This window comes from Durio zibethinus, unplaced genomic scaffold, assembly GCF_047325235.1.
Source record: "Durio zibethinus cultivar Kanyao isolate XHJ-2024 unplaced genomic scaffold, ASM4732523v1 HiC_scaffold_142, whole genome shotgun sequence".
Taxonomy (NCBI): domain Eukaryota; kingdom Viridiplantae; phylum Streptophyta; class Magnoliopsida; order Malvales; family Malvaceae; genus Durio; species Durio zibethinus.
The window spans coordinates 10001-20000 of record NW_028322765.1 but is presented as its reverse complement, the minus strand read 5'-3'; the positions used below and the strand labels follow the sequence as shown (position 1 = coordinate 20000).

The 10000-nt window shown below is 33.9% G+C and overlaps 1 non-coding gene across 1 annotated transcript; it reads right to left on the bottom strand.

The window, feature by feature from the left end:
* Positions 1-733: 733 nt before the first annotated feature.
* On the bottom strand, positions 734-805 carry TRNAT-GGU (transfer RNA threonine (anticodon GGU)). The gene has a single exon. It is a non-coding gene; the product is annotated as a tRNA-Thr (tRNA).
* Positions 806-10000: the final 9195 nt, after the last annotated feature.

The following is a 10000-nucleotide window of genomic DNA, read 5'->3' as shown; positions in this document are numbered from 1 at the left end:
AAGTGTCATATGTATCGATATGGAAATATTTGATATGTGAAGACATGATTTGATTTAGATTTATATCTAAAAAATTCTATATATTCTATATAGATAGAAATGGGTCTTGTTGTGTTCTGGAATCAAAGAAAGATAAGATATTGAAAAAGGCTCTTAGGTTGTAACTTGAAATAAACGTTTCTCTTTCTCTATAAAGGAATAGAATATTAATTTATTCCTAGTAACAAGAAGATTGAATCGGAAATATCGACAGATTCTTGTGGAGTCCAAATAAATATGAAAAAAAAAAAGAAATCTACTGTTCCAATTTCATCTCTATCGAATTTTAATATCAGAATAGTGGATATAGTCACGATTCAATGGGTTAGATCCACTTACTTTTTCTTTTGTTGATTTCTAATCTTTACAATTCTTTACAATGGATTTGATTGGAATAATATAATGCAAAATAAAAATAAAAATATATATATATATTTGTCAATTCAAGAGACGACTTATCATTATTCATTATAATAAACAAATGTTCAACTTTCTTTTAGAATTACTCTACTCTAACTCATTAGAATAATAACTTATTAGATAATAACTTATTAGAGTTAAATTATACAGTTTCTAATTAAATTATTATACATATACAGTTGGTTTTTTATTACCAATAAAAACAACACCCCTATTCTTCGTTTAAATATGAATACTACTATTTCACTGGAGTTTTATGAAAAAAAAAGCCAAAAGCCCCTTATCGGATTTGAACCGATGACTTACGCCTTACCATGGCGTTACTCTACCACTGAGTTAAAAGGGCCGTTCGATTCAATTACTGAATGAATCGATAAGATCTATTTATATATATATATATAAGTATAAGTTATATATATATAAGTATATGCAGTAGACTCATAGTGGCTAGTAGCTCATTCAGGAATGAGAATTCTAATTTACTTAACGTGTAGAGGGTAAAATGGGTTTATTGATATTGGATTTGATAAATATCAATGCAATGAATTGTTTCAAGGCCGATCATAATTGGCTTATCAGAACAGAACGAAATTCATTTATTTGATTTGATTAATAGATGTACCTTAGCAATTCGACATGGATCCAATATATTTTATCGAAACATGTGATGAAGAGATTTGCTTTGTCCACCGAACCCAATTTTTAGAAAAAAAAAAAAACACACATAATTTTCGATAACTTCTTGCTCCCTCTTCCCAAAATTCCAGATTTACTTTTTGTTAATTTCCTGGCTTAGTGTGAGATAGAAATACGCCTGTCTCGTCTTAATCTTAATAATGAGTGAATCAATGAATGAAAGTGGAAGAAATGAAGAATGAAAGTGGAAGAAATGAAGTTTAACTCCCCTTTTTATGTTTATGTCAGACCAATCACTTCCCGAAAGGATCTTATACTTTGTATTATTAATATAATCTAGTTTCTTTTTATAATATCGATTTATATAATATAATAATATAATAGATTGAATTTATCTAATTTATTTCTATATCTAATTTATTTCTATATAGAATAGAGTGGCGATTCAAATGAATGATTTATGAGTATAAATCATGAATCAAAAATGGAAAATCATAAAAGATGGAAAAAGCTTTCGGATCTAGTCATATCATTCCATTATATTGACAATTTCAAAAAACTGTTCATACTATGAGCATAGTATGATGTCGGTCAGGCAAATATGCCCCCATCGTCTAGCGGTTCAGGACATCTCTCTTTCAAGGAGGCAGCGGGGATTCGACTTCCCCTGGGGGTAGGGTACTACGAAAGGAAGTTGATCATGGATTATCAATAAACCTATAATTGATTCTTCCTGGGTCGATGCCCGAGCGGTTAATGGGGACGGACTGTAAATTCGTTGGCAATATGTCTACGCTGGTTCAAATCCAGCTCGGCCCAATAATTCGCTGATCCGCCATAACATAAAATGCCCATTTTTTTGTATTTTGTTTTCCAGAAAAGCCAAACAAAAAAATTAGGGAAGAATAAAAAAAGTCCAATTTTCTGATATATCCATCCCTACCGCTATTTGTTTTTTATTTGTTCTATTTATTTGTTCCCATAAATTCTGACCTTGATAATGATCTAGATTCATATCAGGATCATTAAGTATAAAGTTTAATGAAAAGAAAGAGTAAAGTAAAGAAAAAAGACTCTTTTTTTTTTTTCATTTTAAAATTGATTATCGATCGATTTGGCAATAACGAAAGGATTACTAGTAACTAGTAATCCGCGTTGCTCTCACTAAAGCGCATACCCGTATGGATATCAATATATCACTCGCGCCTTTGTTTGTTACAACACGGCGATTCGAATCTAAAATTTAAATAGAAAATGGCTTGAATGAAATCATAAGAATATCTATGCTGTACACTTTTCTTTATTGCCCTGGGATTGTAGTTCAATTGGTCAGAGCACCGCCCTGTCAAGGCGGAAGCTGCGGGTTCGAGCCCCGTCAGTCCCGACGGATACAATAAAAAAAAAATACATCAATTGATCCCTCCATTTTCTGTGAAAGGGAATACAAATGAAAGAATTTCATTCCCAAGGATAGCCTTTTTTATTTATTTTTTCCTTTCCATTTTTTGTTGGGGTTTATTTGTAAACTATTTGTAAACGGTGAAAGTGGAAAAGCAGTCAGATGATACATCATCAGATGATTGTACAAGGAAGGCGGTAGATTATCGAAAAGAAAGAGTGGAAAAGAATATATAGAAATAAAGGAAAGGAATTCTTTTGATTGGGCCAGGAATCCAATTTTGTATTCGGTGTGGATAAAAGAGCTTCCTATGTTATACTATTCAATTCTCGACGGTGAATCGATTTGATAGCTTAGATATTGTTATTCATGATATTGATCCGATTCGATGTCATTGAAATGTAAGTCATCGCATTGAATTTACAAGCGACAAATTTATCATCTCTATGGGATTAAATCCCGAGTTATTGCGAAGTAAAAAAAACAATGAAATTATGGAAGTAAATATTCTCGCATTTATTGCTACAGCGCTGTTCATTCTAGTTCCTACCGCCTTTTTACTTATAATATACGTAAAAACTGTCAGTCAAAGTGATTAATTTGAATGAAACTTGACTTTTTATCAAGGATTTAAGAAAAAAAGGATTCCAATTTCACGTCTTAAATAAATTAAATAAAATGAATGGACTAGAATCAGCAGTATCCTATCAAACTCGATAGTATGGTAGAAAAAAAATATGAATCTTTCTACCATACTATCCATATCTATTATTGTAATGTATAAAGATACAAGCTTAATATAGATGAATCTACAATATGTATCTTCATACATGTCGATATCAATTAAATATATGTAATGAAATATATGTAATGTACATAGTATCTCAATTTTATTTCTTCGCTTGATCTATTTTATTTGTGTTGATTTCAATCAATCTGAAATAATTGAAAGGCAAGTCTTACGATTTTCTAATTCTTTCATTTCATGGAACCGATTTTTAATTTAACTTCTTTTCTTTGATCCATGATATGAAATGAGTCAATAAAGCATGGCATAAATAAAATTCCTAAAATAATAAATAAAACAGGGGGTAAGTGTGCAATATGTGACTACACTAAGGCAAGATCTTATTAAATAAAAGAACTACTTTTTTTCTCTTTGAACAGTAACAGTAAAGAGGGAAGGAAATAAAAACAAACAAATACAGAAAAAAAAAAGGGGGGGGGGTTCCTTGTCCCTCATTGTCCATATATAACTCTGGTAAGAGCTGGTTCATCAAAATAGAAAATTTAGGAAGAATTCTTTTTTTTTTTTAATAAATTGCCTATCATCCGTATCCCTTTTACTTTCGAAATACGAACATGGGAATTATTGAAATGTTTGTTTGATTTTGATTGAAAGGGTATTATTCATAGAATACATTACTCCACTAGAATCCAAGAATTTCGAAATGAAGACTAATAAAATAGTTAAAAAGGCTTTGCAAAACGATCTAGAAAACAATTGATACGGTTTGATTCCTCAACCCAATTAGAAGTACCCCTAGAGTCCACTTCTTCCCCATACTACGAGTGAAAGGGAAAATGTAAAGACTACCATTAAAGCAGCCCAAGCAAGACTTACTATATCCATGTGTATTATGTCCCCTAATTTCTATGAATATGAAACAAATAGGAAGGAATTTTTCCATTATTGTTCACTAATAATAGTGGAATTACCGGTGCAGAGTCAAAAGGAAAAGGGAATTCTGACACACCACCGTTGATGAAACACTTCAATAAATCCGCTTATAACAAGTTCTTATATGATTTCTAGTAAAATCGAGAACCATTAAGCACAAGCAAAATACGCAGTAACACTTTTGGAAGTATCAAAAGAATGTTACTCACATGTAGCAATAATAAGACTTCTTCTTTCTTTTGGTGTCCCTTATTAAGTAAAAGCCAATTATCCATCCAATCTAATATTGATTGGATGCCTGAACACTCAGAGACTTTCATCAGTCTGTATACAAAGTATCTTCCAACCCTTCTACAACCATTCATTAGTTAATTAAACACTCCCGTTATCCAATCTAATTCAAGACTCCGATAGTAGCCCCTCTATTAGTAGGGGAGGGGCTACCATATCAAGATTTACTCATTCCCTTCCACTACTCTAGTTTTTCCTTGAATCCTAGACGTAAGGATTTACAACACTTTAGAAAACAAAACCTCCGGAAGTTTATAATCAAGTTTATAATCAAGAAAGTATCAAGAGTCCTTTTCTTACACTTGTTTTTGCCGGAGAAAATTGGTCGAGTTATATCAGCAAAACAGAATATAGGATTTCGCGTTTTTTGTTGATCAGGCGACACCCGGATTTGAACTGGGGAATAAGGGATTTGCAGTCCCCCGCCTTACCGCTCGGCCATGTCGCCAAAAGGCTACAAACAAAAAAATGAGAGTATCCCCTTTTTATTTTTAGATTGGATCCATACCTTCAATTGGTTATAGTATCTCAAGACACACAATATCTAAAAACAAAAACTTTCCCTTTCTTTTTTCTTTTCTATTGAAAAAGAAAATGTGGATTCTCAGTTACAAAAGTAAAAATGCAGGACAAAAAAATTGGAACCATTAACTATTAACTATTGACGGCAAATTTATGGACGATTCTTCTTCACTTGTCTTTCTCTAATGGTATAAGAAAATAAAAATGGATACATAACTAATTAGTATTGATTTTTTTTTTCAATTTTTCAATTCAATAAAAAAACTTTCTTAATTTCAATTATAAATTATATAATTATAAATTATATTATAATAATATAACAGCAATTATGAGTCTATGTAAACCCCCGAACATAAGTTGTTACACAGCTCTAGTTATCTAATGAGGTATTTTATCTATCTAGATATGATGTCCATAGGGAATCAGCAAGAAATTATCGTGTTTCAATTTTTCATTGAATAGATTAAAATTAAAGAAAAAATAGAATTTTTGATAGAGCACGCCATGTGTTGTCTCCACTAGAGAGCTATAATGGAATAAAAAGAAAAGAGGAAAGACATATATAAATAGAAATGCTATATCTGCATATGTTTAATAAATACAAGCCCTCTTTTCGTACGCACTTCAATCATATTCTAAATATTCTACTAAAAAATAAAAAACTAAAAAATGGGTAAAAACATCTCTCTTCTCTGCGAATCATTTTTTGAACAGAACAATGGAATCTATGAAAAAATTAAGTGCTAGAAAAATCAACTCTCTCCCGATATATATTTTATGATTATTTTGTCTTTATCTCAACGAACAGATCAAATCAGGAATTCATTTCATTTTTCTGGTATTCAATCGGATTGGAATATGGAATATCATAATAATGGTAGAAATTGAATTATTATTTTTTTTTTTGATATTCTATACAAAACTCCATAAGGCTAAATGGCATTTATCAATTCTTTTATGTAGCTGTTTGTTATAAATATAAATTAAAATTTGAGTATAATTTTTCTTCTTCCGTTCATACGCATTTCATACATTCCATATATATTATATGGTATATGGAGTTAGATAAAATTTCATGTGATTCAGTAAACAGAATAGAAATTCAATTCCATCATTATTAGATCGATTCATATGATTCGATGAAGAATGAGAAAAGAATGGGATTTTTTTGATAAATGGGAAATTCAAAATGCTCGGGAATGAAAATGGGGAAATGTATACAATACCTGGGTTGAATCAGATACAATTTGAAGGATTTTGTGGGTTCATGGATCGGGGCTTAACAGAAGAACTTGATAAGTTTCCAAAAATTGAAGATACAGATCAAGAAATTGAATTTCAATTATTTGTGGAAACATATCAATTGGTGGAACCGTTGATAAAAGAAAGGGATGCTGTATATGAATCACTCACATATTCTTCTAAATTATATGTATCCGCAGGATTAATTTTGAAAACCAGTAAGGATATGCAAGAACAAACAATTTTTATTGGAAACATTCCTTTAATGAACTCCCTCGGAACTTCTATAGTAAATGGAATATACAGAATTGTGATCAATCAAATATTGCAAAGCCCCGGTATCTATTATCGATCAGAATTGGATCCTAACGGAATTTCGGTCTATACTGGTACCATAATATCAGATTGGGGGGGGAGGTTCGAATTAGAGATTGATAGAAAAGCAAGGATATGGGCTCGTGTAAGTAGGAAACAGAAAATATCTATTCTAGTTCTATCATCAGCTATGGGTTCGAATCTAAGAGAAATTCTAGAGAATGTTTGCTACCCTGAAATTTTCTTGTCTTTCCTGACCGATAAGGAAAAAAAAAAAATTGGGTCAAAAGAAAATGCCATTTTGGAGTTTTATCAACAATTTTCTTGTGTAGGCGGGGATCCGGTATTTTCTGAATCCTTGTGTAAGGAATTACAAAAGAAATTCTTTCAGCAAAGATGTGAATTAGGAAGGATTGGTCGACGAAATATGAACCAGAGACTGAATCTTAATATACCTCAGAACAATACATTTTTGTTACCGCGAGATATATTGGCAGCTGCGGATCATTTGATTGGAATGAAATTTGGAATGGGTACACTTGACGATATGAATCATTTGAAAAATAAGCGTATTCGTTCTGTAGCGGATCTCTTACAAGATCAATTCGGATTGGCTCTGGTTCGTTTAGAAAATGTAGTTAGAGGAACTATATGCGGAGCAATTAGGCATAAATTGATACCGACTCCTCAGAATTTGGTAACTTCGACTCCATTAACAACCACTTATGAATCCTTTTTCGGATTACACCCATTGTCTCAAGTTTTGGATCGAACAAATCCATTGACACAAATAGTTCATGGGAGAAAATTGAGTTATTTGGGCCCCGGAGGATTGACCGGGCGAACTGCTAATTTTCGGATACGAGATATCCATCCTAGTTACTATGGACGCATTTGCCCAATTGACACGTCTGAAGGAATCAATGTTGGACTTATTGGATCCTTAGCAATTCATGCCAGGATTGGTCGTTGGGGGTCTCTAGAAAGTCCATTTTATAAAATATTTGAGAGATCAAAAAAAGCACAGATGCTTTATTTATCCCCAAGTCGAGATGAATATTATATGGTAGCGGCAGGAAATTCTTTGGCCTTGAATCAGGGTATTCAGGAAGAACAGGTTGTTCCGGCTCGATACCGCCAAGAATTCCTGACTATTGCATGGGAACAAGTTCATCTTCGAAGTATTTTTCCTTTTCAATATTTTTCTATGGGAGCTTCCCTCATTCCTTTTATCGAGCATAATGACGCGAATCGGGCTTTAATGAGTTCTAATATGCAACGCCAAGCAGTTCCGCTTTCGCGTTCCGAGAAGTGCATTGTTGGAACTGGGTTGGAACGCCAATTGGCTCTAGATTCAGGGGTTCCCGCTATAGCCGATCAAGAGGGAAAGATCATTTCTACCGATACTGACAAGATTATTTTATCGGGTAATGGGGATACTCTAAGCATTCCATTAGTTATGTATCAACGTTCCAACAAAAATACTTGTATGCATCAAACTCCCCGGGTTCAGCGGGGTAAATGCATTAAAAAGGGACAGATTTTAGCGGATGGTGCCGCTACGGTTGGTGGCGAACTCGCTTTGGGCAAAAACGTATTAGTAGCTTATATGCCATGGGAAGGTTACAATTTTGAGGATGCGGTACTCATTAGCGAGCGTCTAGTATATGAAGATATTTATACTTCTTTTCACATACGAAAATATGAAATTCAGACTCATGTGACAAGCCAAGGTCCTGAAAGAATCACTAACGAAATATCGCACCTAGAAGCCCATTTACTCCGCAATTTAGACAAAAATGGAATTGTGATGCTGGGATCTTGGGTGGAGACGGGCGATATTTTAGTAGGTAAATTAACGCCTCAGGTGGCGAAAGAATCATCATATGCTCCAGAAGATAGATTATTACGGGCCATACTTGGGATTCAGGTATCCACTTCAAAGGAAACTTGTCTAAAATTACCTATAGGTGGGAGGGGTCGAGTCATCGATGTGAGATGGATCCAGAAAAAAGGGGGTTCTAGTTATAATCCGGAAACGATTCGTGTATATATTTCACAGAAACGCGAAATGAAAGTAGGCGATAAAGTAGCCGGAAGACATGGAAATAAGGGTATCATTTCCAAAATTTTACCTAGACAGGATATGCCTTATTTGCAAGACGGAAGACCTGTTGATATGGTCTTCAACCCATTAGGAGTCCCTTCACGAATGAATGTGGGACAGATATTTGAATGCTCGCTTGGGTTAGCAGGGAGTCTACTAGATAGACATTATCGAATAGCACCGTTTGATGAGAGATATGAACAAGAGGCTTCGAGAAAACTAGTGTTTTCCGAATTATATGAAGCCGGTAAGCAAACAGCGAATCCATGGGTATTTGAACCCGAGTATCCAGGAAAAAGCAGACTATTTGATGGAAGAACGGGGGACCCTTTTGAACAACCTGTTATAATAGGAAAACCTTATATCTTGAAATTAATTCATCAAGTTGATGATAAAATACATGGGCGTTCCAGTGGACATTATACACTTGTTACACAACAACCACTTAGAGGAAGGTCCAAGCAAGGAGGACAACGGGTAGGAGAAATGGAGGTTTGGGCTCTAGAGGGATTTGGTGTTGCTCATATTTTACAAGAAATGCTTACTTATAAATCTGATCATATTAGAGCTCGCCAAGAAGTACTTGGTACTATGATCATTGGAGGAACAATACCTAAACCTGAAAATGCTCCAGAATCTTTTCGATTGCTCGTCCGAGAATTACGATCTTTGGCTCTGGAACTGAATCATTTCCTTGTATCTGAGAAGAACTTCCAGATTAATAGGAAGGAAGCTTAATCGGAATGAATCAGAATTTGTCTTCTATGATCGACCGATATAAACATCAACAACTCCGAATTGGCTCAGTTTCTCCCCAACAAATAAGTGCTTGGGCCAATAAAATCCTACCTAATGGAGAAACCGTTGGAGAGGTGACAAAACCCTATACTTTTCATTACAAAACCAATAAACCGGAAAAGGATGGATTATTTTGTGAAAGAATTTTTGGACCTATAAAAAGTGGAATTTGCGCTTGTGGAAATTATCGAGTAATTGGAAATGAAAAGCAGGGCCCTAAATTTTGTGAACAATGCGGAGTTGAATTTGTTGATTATCGGATACGAAGATATCAAATGGGATACATAAAACTGGCATGTCCAGTAACTCATGTATGGTATTTGAAACGTCGTCCTAGTTATATCGCCAATCTTTTAGATAAACCTCTTAAAGAATTAGAGGGTCTAGTATACTGCGATGTGTGATTTGATCGAAATTATGATTTTACCGATTAGCAATGAGAAACTGTCATCCCATTCAATCGAATTGGGATGCCCTGGATCTGACATGACATGTCTCTTGGGAGGAGTAACATGAAGCTCAGAATTATGGGTGTATTCAATACTCCCAA